The sequence below is a fragment of the Triticum aestivum genome, chromosome 7A, assembly GCF_018294505.1.
Source record: "Triticum aestivum cultivar Chinese Spring chromosome 7A, IWGSC CS RefSeq v2.1, whole genome shotgun sequence".
In the NCBI taxonomy this organism is placed as follows: Eukaryota; Viridiplantae; Streptophyta; class Magnoliopsida; order Poales; family Poaceae; genus Triticum; species Triticum aestivum.
In genome coordinates this window covers 710,051,594-710,064,315 of record NC_057812.1, presented here as the reverse complement: position 1 = coordinate 710,064,315, position 12,722 = coordinate 710,051,594, and positions in this window count along the sequence as shown.

Below are 12,722 nucleotides of genomic sequence, written 5' to 3'. Positions count from 1 at the left end.
TGGTGGCTTCCTGTTGATTTTACCACTTTTAGAACTTTTGAGAACTGCATTTTCATCCCGTTGGGCAGAATTTGTCACATGCTGTGTAAACCAAACCAAGGTACTCCCTCTTTAAATTTGTTTTTAGAGTCCAAGACAGTGTCAAAGCCGTCTTATATTAAGTTACATAGGAGTAACAAAGAAAGAAAAACTCAAACAAATTATTTTGCCCCAACCACAAGGCATCCATTCATGATCATGAAAAGGACTTGTCCGAAGTAGATTTTAGCATATACAAGTCAAAATTAACCAACAAAAGCATAAACTAAAAAGGAACCAATGAAACATTAAAAAAATATTGCCTAGGTTGAAGCTCACATTCTATAGGGTCGTAAATTTCTTTGCCGACCCCGAATCTTCATCCTTCCTTAATGAAAATGGAGTATACCTATCACCTAGTTGATTGAGAGTTAACTAACATTGTGATGATTTTACAAATTTAGCATACAGATTAAAGCAAAAAAAGACCTATTCTTATAATGTGCTTATATAAAAGAAAAAATGTAGCATTGTCGACATAGAATTAACTAATTCTGGTCAATTGCACTAATTGTTCTGTGTGTTGTAATAATGTTTATCTACTGTGAAAAAAGTTATATTTCCTAATATTCTCGTTGATAAAAAATATTTGAATTATAGCACGACTTTGTTTTTTTGCAAAAGACCAAAGGCCATATATTAAGTAGCACAACCCCTTAAACCTTACAGAAAATGAAAAAAACATCCAAATCCTTCCGGCGCCGAAGTAATCCTCCTCTGCATCTGAAAGTGCAACTAATCCCCGGGTGGTTTTGGTAATTTATAACAACATATAGCTCATTGAATTAATATCCTTTCAAGATGATTATTTCAGAAAGTTCAATGATTGGCATGGCATGGACTAGAGATGTGGACCGGAACAGGGCTCGATGCCGACGGCCATATGGCTCCCTAGGTAGTGACGCTATGAGAATTTAGGTTCCGTGAAAACGTTATTAAACTCATGTTGTTGGAGCCTTGCAAATGTGGGAAGATGACATATATCAAGCTTGATTATAGATGCATATATCCTAGTTCTTATGCTATATGGTGGCTTCTTGTTGATTTTACCTCTTTTAGAACTTTTGAGGACTGCATTTTCATTCCGTTGGGCAGAATTTGTCACATGCGTGTAAAAAGGAAACAGAAGTTCAAAACAAACCAATGTACTCCCTCTTTAAAAAAAAATAGAGTCCATGACAGTGTCAAGCCGTCTTATATTAAGTTACAGAGGGCAAAGAAAGAAAATATCCATTCATGATCATGAAAAGGGCTTGTATGAACTATGAAGTAGATTTTATCATATACAAGTCAAAAAATTAACAAACAAAAGGGCTGTATCAACTTTATTCTGATGATTATGTGGATTTTACTATATTTTTTGTCAATATATACTATTTTCCTATTACATGTGCAAATGTTAGAAAAATAAAGACAGGCCACGTCAAAATTTCCAGTGAAAAGCCATCAGTGGAAAAAGGATCACCAATAAGATAAAACTTTTGAAGTTTTAGCATTTTTGACAGAATCTGTTGATGTCATACTTTGGATGCATGGGAGAGGGAGGAGAGAATTCCAATAATTACTATCTAGTACGAAGAAAAACTTACATGGTTGTTTATAATCACATGGATGCACAAAAAATATGTTCATATGGATCAAAACGAATGTTCATATGTCGATGGTTTTTCCTGCATCGTTTCATATGCATCTGTATATGTAATCTTTTTCAAATGGAAAAAACAACAACAAAGAAAGTAATACTTCCTCCGTCTTATAATATATGACATTATTACATATAATATACTCACATATTAAATATAATAACGTCTTAAAAATATAATAACATTTTATATTATGGGTCGGAAGGAGTATTCCAGACTTTTGAAAAAAAAAATGAGAGAGAAAAACTAAGTGCGCCCGGCCCAACCCAGTTGATCAGGGGGGTAAACCATATCAAGCGATCTATCTGTATGGAGTGGCGGCGATGGTGGCGGCACCTTAGCTCCGATGGAGGAGTAGGAGCACGCCGCCGTGCACGCGCCCGTTACTCCCGGCTGGTGGCTCGGATCTTCGAGCTCGTGTTCACCTCCAATTCTGAGACGTTGTCGCTGCTGAGATCGGGAAGTCTCTTCGGCTCGCCGGCGCCGTCGCCATCCAGCGGTCCAGGCACGGCGGATCGCATCAGCGACCTCCCAGACGACCTGCTCCTGCTGGTCCTCGCCCGCCTCGGCTGCGTCCGCACCGCCGCGCGTGCCAGTGTCATATCCCGCCGGTGGCGCAGCCTCTGGACCCGCCTTCCTGCGCTCGTCTTTCGCGACGTCCCCTTCCCCTCCGTCGAAGCGGTGCTCACCCGCGTGGTCTCCTCTGGCTCCGCCTCGACGGTGTCCCGTCTTGATATCCGACCACCGAATTGACCCTTCTCTGTCCGCGCGGTGGAGCCCTGCGTCCGTGTCTCCTCGCTGCTGCGCACCGCCGCGCGGCTCTCGCCGGAGCAGCTCGTCCTCGCGGTCCCATCGGGCGAAGATGTGTATGAGAGGGTCGAGCTTCCGTGCTTCCAGCGCGCCACCTCCATCTCGCTCTACTTCTCCGTCTCCGTCGGGCCGCCGGCTACCGGTGAATTATTCCCCGCGCTCACAACGCTGGTGCTCTCAGGTTGCGCCTCCGCGGCCTACTCCGCTCTCGAGGACTGTTTCTGCTCCGGTGCTCCCCCCTGGGCTGAACGCGAGGGGGAGAAACACAAGGACGGCTGAGATCTGTCAAAAACAATTCGTGAAGAGGGGCACGATCGTCTTTTTATGCCCGCGGAACGCTCGTCCAGACCCCTCCCCCCCCCCCCCGCAATGCTCACTGTTTATCCAGAGGCAGCATCGATCGGCTTCAGTTAGCAGCAGTAGCGAAGGAATCGCTCGATCGGGTTCAGTTAATAGCCATCGATCGATCGCTCGGATTCAGTAATGCGTAGCCTGCAGTGTAATCGCTCGGGTTAAGTTAGAGCCCAACGCCTCGCTCGGGTTCAGTTAGAGCCAATGCCTCGCTGTCAGGATCCCGATCCTAAGTCACACCGATCTAGCATGTAACACATCATATCATTTTGCGGCCTCACGCACGGTATTCTCACGGGGGCCACCTTACCTGGCCCGGGACCGTTTGCGCCTTTTGGCTCACGTATATGATAGTTTCGCTAGCATTCATATGACAAAGAACCCGGAGCGACATGGCTAGTCGTGAACCCAAAGCGGCACTAACCCATGGGGACAGGCATACATGAATCAACTTCGAGCATGTCGGTCAACAGCGTGTGAATCCGGGCTGTAGCACTGGGCTAACAGGACTTCGGTAATCCGGACTGTAGCAGGCTAGGCAGGACTCCGGATGTCACCGCGTGACATTTCCCCGAAGGGACAGACACAGGAACGAAGTGAAACACATGCCGGCCAGTCAAGTGTCCTGAGCAGTAGTGTTGGGCTAGCAGGACTCCGGTGAACCGGGCTGTAGCGGACTACTATGGCTCATGGAAGCACTAGACTACATTTCCCCATAAGAGAGGTTGCCAAGGATAAACAACTAGATTGTCGGATCCCACACATACCAAGCATTTCAATCATACACACAATATGCTCGATATGTGTAAATACAACATGGCATCACAACATAACTCTACGACTCAAAGTATTTATTCATTAGGCTCCAAGAAGCGAGATATTACAAACATGGGTCTAATGACCCAACATTCAGAGCATACAAGTCAAAGCACATGCGGAAGCTTAACATGTCTGAGTACAGACATTTACAAATGAAAAAGGCTGAGAAGCCTGACTATCTACCAGATCCTGCCGAGGGCACAAGATCGTAGCTGAGGTATCAAGCTAAACATCGGGGTCCACACGGAACTACTAGCGAGACTGACGTCTCTCTGCAAAAACATAAAATAGGCAAACGTGAGTACAAATGTACCCAGTAAGACTTACATCAGAACTAACTACATATGCATCGGTATCAACAAAGGGGGTAGTGGAGTTTAACTGCAGCAAGCCAGCTTTGACTCAGTGGCTAACCTGAACTACGAATGCAAGCAACTCTTTTGAGGTGGCGCACACGAGTCCACATATTCACCATAACAATACACCACTATGGATCCGCTCCCGTCTCCCTACGAGAACACCATCCATAGCACTCACGCTTATCTTGCGCATTTTAGAGTATCCACTTTCACTTGTCTATGAACTGTTATAGGCAACCCAGAAGTCCATTACCGCGGACACGGCTATTCGAATAGATGATGTTAACCCTGCAGGGGTGTACTTCTTCACACACGCTCTCATCACTTACCACCGTTTACACGACATGTACTCGGCAACCTTCAAGCGGAAGCCCAACGAGGGTGTCGGCCACGGCCTACCTAAACACTCAAGTCTCTAGTCCAGGTTTATCGCCTATTCAGGTTCCATCCGCAGGGAGTCCGGCCGAGGTTTCCACATACGGCCCCGAACGATGTGTACAGGGTTCCGAGACACCAAACGGGCGCCCGGCATGCCCGGCCAAGTGCCTACCGCAACACAGCCCACCCCTACGGTCAGCGCTGCGTGCGGCCCCCAGCATACTACAAAAACCAGAAACTACTTGCAACTCCTGGACAGATGACAAGGGTGATCAAGAAGCCGAGAGGGTCCATTGGTTTCGGGCCCAATGCGTGGTAGTAACTGTTTCATGGATCACAAACACAGAACTCAGTTCCTGAGGACGGCTTCAATGAGACAACCCACCATGTACTCCTACATGGCCTCTCACCGCTACCTTTACCAAATCGTGTTCACACACTTAGCTCACACACAGTAGGACATGTTCAACACCATTCCAATTCATCCCCGATGAATCAGATCTGACTCAACTCTAAGCAGTAGCAGGCATGACAAACAAGCATGAATGAGTAGGCACATCAGGGCTCAAACAACTCCTACTCATGCTAGTGGTTTCATCTATTTATTGTGGCAATGACAGGTCATGCAAAGGATAAAGGGGTTCAGCTACCGCAGCAAGTAATAGATGAATCGTTGTTGTCATAATGCAGTAAAAGAGAGCAGGAGCGAGAGAGTGGGATTGTATCGAAATGAACAAGGGGGTTTTGCTTGCCTGGCACTTCTGAAGATATTATAGCTCTTCATCGGTGTCATCGAACTCATCGTCGAAACCACGTCTATCGAGAGGGGACAATTACCGGCAAACAAAGAAGAACACAATCAATGCAATGCAACAATTATGATGCATGATAATGTCATGGCAATATGGTGTGAGTTGAGCTAATGCAGCTAGCAACAATTTAAATGAAGTTGGTTTGAACCCAAGGTTCAAATTCAAATTCCACATGTGGTTATTTAAATGCCATTAACATGTTTCAGTTATACAGCAGGTATAACTTAGTTTGTCATGCATGAAAATGGTACAGATGAATAGATTGCATTTTTCTGATAATTTTTCATATATAATTTGTTTGATTTGGAGTTACGGTTGAATTACTATGATTTTTTGAAGTTTTGGGTATTTTCTGAAATTTCCTGAATTAAAATTAATCCAGAAAATGAGTTATGGCGTCAGCACTACGTCACCGTGACGTCAGCAGGTCAACTGACCCGGTCCAGGTCAAACCTGACCAGTGGGGTCGGCACGTCAGTGACACAATTAATTAACAGGGTTAATTAAATCTAACTAATGAAATTAACAACCACTGGGCCCATTGTCAGTGTCAGCGGGGTAATTAGTCCTAAACTAATCTAGTCAGGGGCGGGGCCCACGTGTGTTGACCCCAGGGAGGTCAAACCCCGGGTCGAACAGGTCAAACCTGCTGGCGACTCGACGCCGGCGAGGCCCGAGACGGTGGTGTGGCTCGGAAAACGCCCACAGGGCACGGGCGAGGCTGTTCCTGGGCTCGTTGGAGAGCTCTTGCAGGGGCGCGTCTAGTGGTGGTGGAGGCCGGGCCTATGGTGGCCGGAGCCAACGACGGCGAGCTCCAAGGCGGCGGCCGGAGTTCGGCAATGACGGGTACGACGCTACGGTGCATGTGAGGAGGAGCTAGTGGGCGCTACGGGCTCCTGCAAACGTGCTGAGCACGATGACGCTCTCAGGCGCGGCGGAGGTGGGCTCTACCCACGGCGGCGACGAAGCGCAATGGCGGCGAGCTTCGGTCGAGGTGGCCAAAGGGCCTAGAGGAGGAAATCGACGAAGGGGAGAGAGGGGTTGGGAGCAGGAGCTCACGGCGAGTGCAGAGGTGGCCTCGGCGTGCTCGAGGAGGGGATGATGAGGTCGTGCGGCCGCCGGCGATCTCGGGGCAGAGATGACGAAGATGGCGGGGTAGAGGGCGAGGCAGGGCGTCCGGCGTCGTGCGAGCTGACGGAGAGACGCGGGAGATGGAGGCAGAGCCCGTGGTCTGCTCGGAGAGGCGAGGGGAGCTCGGTGGCCACGGGGACAGCGGGCGGCGGCGACAGTGGTGCTCGGCGCGAGAGGGAGAGAGGACCAGAGGAGGGGAGAGGCACGGGAGAAATCTCGAGGGGGTCGAGGAGGTTGCGTGGCGTCGCGGGGAGGGTCCAGAGCGACGAGGGGGCAGCCAGGCAGGGTGGAGGTGGCCGCACTGCGGTGCGCGCTCGTCGGGCACGCGCCCGTCCTTCTGGCAGAGGAGGAAGACGACAGGGAAGGAGGCGGTGGTGGGCTGGGCCGGCCACTTGGGCCGCCAGGTGGGCTGCAGAGGTAAGTCCAGGTAACTCTCTCTCTCTCTCTCTCTCTCTCTCTCTCTCTCTCTCTGTTTCTGTTTGTTTTCATTTTATCTTTGCCACTGCTTTTAAAATTCAAAACAGTGTCAATTATCCTCTAATAATTTCATATTGCAAAATGGACTTTTCCAAATGCACATAAAATATATTAGAGCTATTTGGAGATATATCCTATATATATTTGGGTATATTTCCAAATTCAAATAGGATAGCGATTTAAATTCAGTGCCCAAAATATTCCACAAAAATGTTCCCTATTTTTGGTTTGGTCTCAAAGCCTTGCCAAAATTAACAAACATTTATGAAGGCATTTTGAAAACAATGAATGCAATTTAAAGGGTTCTTGCCCTTCTTTTAAATTGATTTTTGAGGCTTTCACTTTCCTCATTTCAAGTTTGTTGAAATTAACAGGATGCATGATGCTCACTGATGCAACTATCTCCAAACAATTCTAGGGCTGTGACACTCGCACACACGCGCGTACGTGTACGAGAGAAACACACATCGCTCGGCCCGTGACCTCCCACCGTAACCGGGAACTCCCCAAAATTTTCCTCCCCCTCGCTTCTACCACGGTTTTTTCCGTCATGGACGGCCCAAAGAATGTCATGTAGCTGCGTCTTCGGCCCACCCAGGATGAAAAGCTCATTTTCTGTCATAATTTTTTGTCATAGAAGTAGGAGCCCACCACATCTATGATGATACCGGGTTTTTTCACAATTATCGTCATAGAAGTGTCATATGTATGACAGAAAAAAAATTCGTTCGGCCCAAAAATGTCACGGATGTGTCTTTTTTTTGTAGTGTCAGTATCAGGCTTGGGTCTAGCTTTGGACTTCTTCACGGGAGTGACAACGTGCTTGTTATTCTTCTTGAAGTTCCCTTTCTATCATTTGCCCTTTTCTTGAAACTAGTGGTCTTGTTAACCATCAACACTTGATGCTATTTCTTGATTTCCACCTTCGCTGATTCAGCATCGCGAAGAGCTCGAGAATTACTTTTGTCATCCCTTGCATATTATAGTTCATCACAAAGTTTTAGTAACTTGGTGATAGTGACTAGAGAACTTTGTCAATTACTATCTTATCTGGAATATTAACTCCCACTTGATTCAAGCAATTGTCATACCCAGATAATTTGAGCACATGCTCACTGGTTGAGCTATTCTCCTCCATCTTGTAGGCAAAGTACTGTCAGAGGTCTCATACCTTTTGACACGGGAATGAGTATGATCCAATTTCAACTCTTGGAACATCTTATATGCTCCGCGGCGTTCAAAACATTTTTGAAGTCCCGGTTCTAAGCCGTAAAGCATGATGCACTAAACTATCAAATACTCATCACACCGAGCTTGTCAAACGTTCATAACGTTTGCATCTGCACCTAGCGGTGCATCAAGGACATAATTCTTCTGTGCAGCAATGAGGATAATCCTCAGATCATGGACCTAGTCCGCATCATTGCTAATATCATCTTTCAACATAGTTTTTCTCTAGGAACATATCAAAAATAAACGGGGAGCTACATCGCGAGCTATTGATCTACAACATAGTTATGCAAATACTATCAGGACTAAGTTCATGATAAATTAAAGTTCAATTAATCAAATTACTTAAGGACTCCCACTTAGATAGACATCCCTCTAATCATCTAAGTGATCACGTGATCCATATCAACTAAACCATGTCCGATCATCACGTGAGATGGAGTAGTTTTCAATGGTGAACATCACTATGTTGATCAATATCTACTATATGATTCACGCTCGACCTTTCGGTCTCAGTGTTTCGAGGCCATATCTGCATATTCTAGGCTCGTCAAGTTTAACCCGAGTATTCTGCGTGTGCAAAACTGGCTTGCACCCGTTGTATGTGAACGTAGAGCTTATCACACCCGATCATCACGTGGTGTCTCGGCACGATGAACTTTCGCAACGGTGCATACTCAGGGAGAACACTTGTACCTTGAAATTTAGTGAGAGATCATCTTATAATGCTACCGTCGAACTAAGCAAAATAAGATGCATAAAGGATAAACATCACATGCAATCAATATAAGTGATATGATATGATCATCATCATCTTGTGCCTTTGATCTCCATCTCCAAAGCTCCGTCATGATCAGTTGATCACCATCGTCACCGGCTTGACACCTTGATGTCCATCAAAGCATCGTTGTCGTCTCGCCAACTATTGCTTCTACGACTATCGCTACCGCTTAGTGATAAAATAAAGCAATTACATGGCGTTTGCATTTCATACAATAACGCGACAACCATATGGCTCCTGCCAGTTGCCGATAACTCCATTACAAAACATGATCATCTCATACAATAAAATTTAGCATCATGTCTTAACCATATCACATCACAAATGCCCTGCAAAAACAAGTTAGATGTCCTCTACTTTGTTGTTGCAAGTTTTACGTGGCTGCTATGGGCTGAGCAAGAACCGTTCTTACCTACGCATCAAAACCATAATGATTTTTCATCAAGTATGTGTTGTTTTAACCTTCAAAAAGGACCGGGTGTAGCCACACTCGATTAAACTAAAGTTGGAGAAACTGACACCCGTCAGCCACATGTGTGCGAAGCACGTCGGTAGAACCAGTCTCGCGTAAGCATACGCGTAATGTTGGTCCTGGCCGCTTCAACCAACAATATCGCCGAATCAAAGTATGACATGCTGATAAGCAGTATGACTATTATCGCCCACAACTCACTTGTGTTCTACTCGTGCATATAATATCTGCGCATAAACCTAGCTCGGATACCACTGTTGGGGAACATAGTAATTTCAAAAATTTCCTACGCACATGCAAGATCATGGTGATGCATAGCAACGAGAGGGGAGAGTGTAGTCCACATACCCTCGTAGACCGTAAGCGGAAGCGTTATGACAATGTGGTTGATGTAGTCGTACGTCTTCACGATCGACTGATCCTAGCACCGAAGGTACGCAGCTCCACGATTTGCACAAGTTCAGCTTGGTGACGTCCCACGAACTCACGATCCAGCAAAGTGTCGAGGGAGAGCTTTGTCAGCACGATGGCGTGATGACGGTGATGATGAAGCTACCGGCGCAAGGCTTCACCTAAGCACTACGACGATATGACCGAGGTGGATTATGGTGGAGGAGGGCACCGTACATGGCTAAGAGATCAATGATTAACTTGTGTGTCTATGGGGTGCCCCCTCCCCCGTATATAAAGTAGTGGAGGAGGGGGAGGGCGCCGGCCTCCTAGGCGCGCCCCAAGGGGAGTCCTACTCTCACCGGGAGTAGGATTCCCCCCTTCCCTAGTTGGATTAGGAGAGAAGGAAGGGGGAGGAAGGAGGAAGGAAAGGGGGCCCCCTCCCAATTCGGATTGGGCTTCGGGGGGGGGGGGGCGCCCCCTCCTTTCCTCCCTTTTCCTCTCTCCTATTATGGCCCAATAAGGCCCATATACCTCCCGGGGGGTTCCGGTAACCTTCCGGTACCCAGTAAATGCCCGATCTCACCCGGAACCATTCCGATGTCCAAATATAATCGTCCGATATATCGATCTTTATGTCTTGACCATTTCGAGACTCCTCGTCTTGTCCGTGATCATATCCGGGACTCCGAACAACCTTCGGTACATCAAAACACATAAACTCATAATATCGATCGTCACCTAATGTTAAGCGTGCGGACCCTACGAGTTCGAGAACTATGTAGACATGACCGAGACACGTCTCCGTTCAATAACCAATAGCGGAACCTGGATGCTCATATTGGCTCCCACATATTCTACGAAGATCTTTATCGGTCAAACCGCATAACAACATACGTTGTTCCCTTTGTCATCGGTATGTTACTTGCCCGAGATTCGATCGTCGGTATCTCAATACCTAGTTCAATCTCATTACCGGCAAGTCTCTTTACTCATTCTGTAATGCATCATCCCGCAACTAACTCGTTAGTCACATTGCTTGCAAGGCTTATAGTGATGTGCATTACCGAGATGGCCCAGAGATACCTCTCCGACAGTCAAAGTGACAAATCCTAATCTCGATCTATGCCAACTCAACAAGTACCATCGAGACACCTGTAGATCACCTTTATAATCACCCAGTTATGTTGTGACGTTTGGTAGCACACAAAGTGTTCCTCCGGTATTCGGGAGTTGCATAATCTCATAGTCATAGGAACATGTATAAGTCATGAAGAAAGCAATAGCAATATACTAAACGATCAAATGCTAAGCTAACATAATGGGTCAAGTCAATCACATCATTCTCTAATGATGTGATCCCGTTAATCAAATGACAACTCATGTCTATGGCTAGGAAACTTAACCATCTTTGATTCAACGAGCTAGTCAAGTAGAGGCATACTAGTGACACTCTATTTTGTCTATGTATTCACACATGTACTGAGTTTCCGGTTAATATAATTTTAGCATGAATAATAAACATTTATCATAAAATAAGAAAATAAATAATAACTTTATTATTGCCTCTAGGGCATATTTCCTTCAGATGGAGCAGTAGCTTTTTACTTCCTCCGGATGCATAAGATTTGTACTGCCATACGTAGGCTCAGGGTTGCCGTACCCCAATCCACGGTAGTCCTTGTTCAACATAACAGTTATTTTCATATTGTGTATATAGTGATTCTTCCTTTTATATTAATTTTTATTCTTAAGACAAAGAGAAATGTCAAGAATATTGTGACTGCGAGCCAGCCGATTGGACAAGCCAAATTGTTTCCTTGACGAAGCTTGAAGAAGTGGAAATCGATGGTTTCCAAGGAGACAAGCGTGAGTTTGACTTCCTGGAACATCTATTGAGATGTGCACCAATGCTCGTCAATGTGATTCTCAAGCACTCGGGTGAGGGCGTGCGAGGCTAATGACTGGACAAGCCAAACTATCACCTTGCCGAGCTTGAAGAAGTGGAAATCGATGGTTTTCAAGGAGACGACCACGAGTTTGACTTCCTGAAACATCTATTAAGATGCGCGCCGATGCTTAAAAATATGATCCTGAAACTGTCGGATGAGGACACACCGAGCAATGCAAAAGTTCACGACTTCTCCATGGCACATCCTTCTGTGGAATGCCACTATGGTGTAACCTCCGATCATATATCTGTGGCTCTTAGAGGGTGCTTGGATACGTTTTAGTCCCATGACTAAAAGTAGTGGGACTAAAACTTGCTAGCCTCACCCATGCTTGGATACAAATACTAAATAGACTAAAATGTGTTAATGAGCATTTATTATCCTCCAAACCCTCCAATCCCGAACTCGCATGTGTTAAAGGAGAGGAGTTAAATGAGGAGAGAGAGGACTAATCCACATTTTAATAGGGTTCCCTTGACTAAAATTTTTTAGTCTCAAGACTAGTTCTAGCCTCTCTTTAGTCAGGGGTGATTGGAACTTTAGCCTCTAAAAGAGACTAGTTTTAGTCAGACTAAAAATAGTCCCTTGGATCCAAGCATGGCCTTAGCTAGCTTCGTGCACAAATCTCTATAAGTTGCACCAAAACCTAATTAAACTCACATAGGTGGGGTTATAAATTCATGCTATGCAAATCTAAAAGCATGTTTGGTCGGGCATGATCCTACACGCTCAATCCGGAAAACAGAGGGCCTAATAATACGTATTTCAAGAACTGCATTGACTATCGACAAGACCGATAATGTATAAGGTGCATGCTATAAAAACTATGCCATTAGAAACTCCTTTCAAATTAGTATACTTTTGTAACACACATCATAATTATTGATCTATGTAATGATCAAAGTAAATCTCAACGGCCCTATAAATATGGATGGATGGAGTAGTTATTATGATAAGCTGCATTTTCCTTCTGCTATGGAGATGATTTAATATGCAATGAGAAAAGAGAAGAAAAAATCAAATAAACCAAGAATATAAT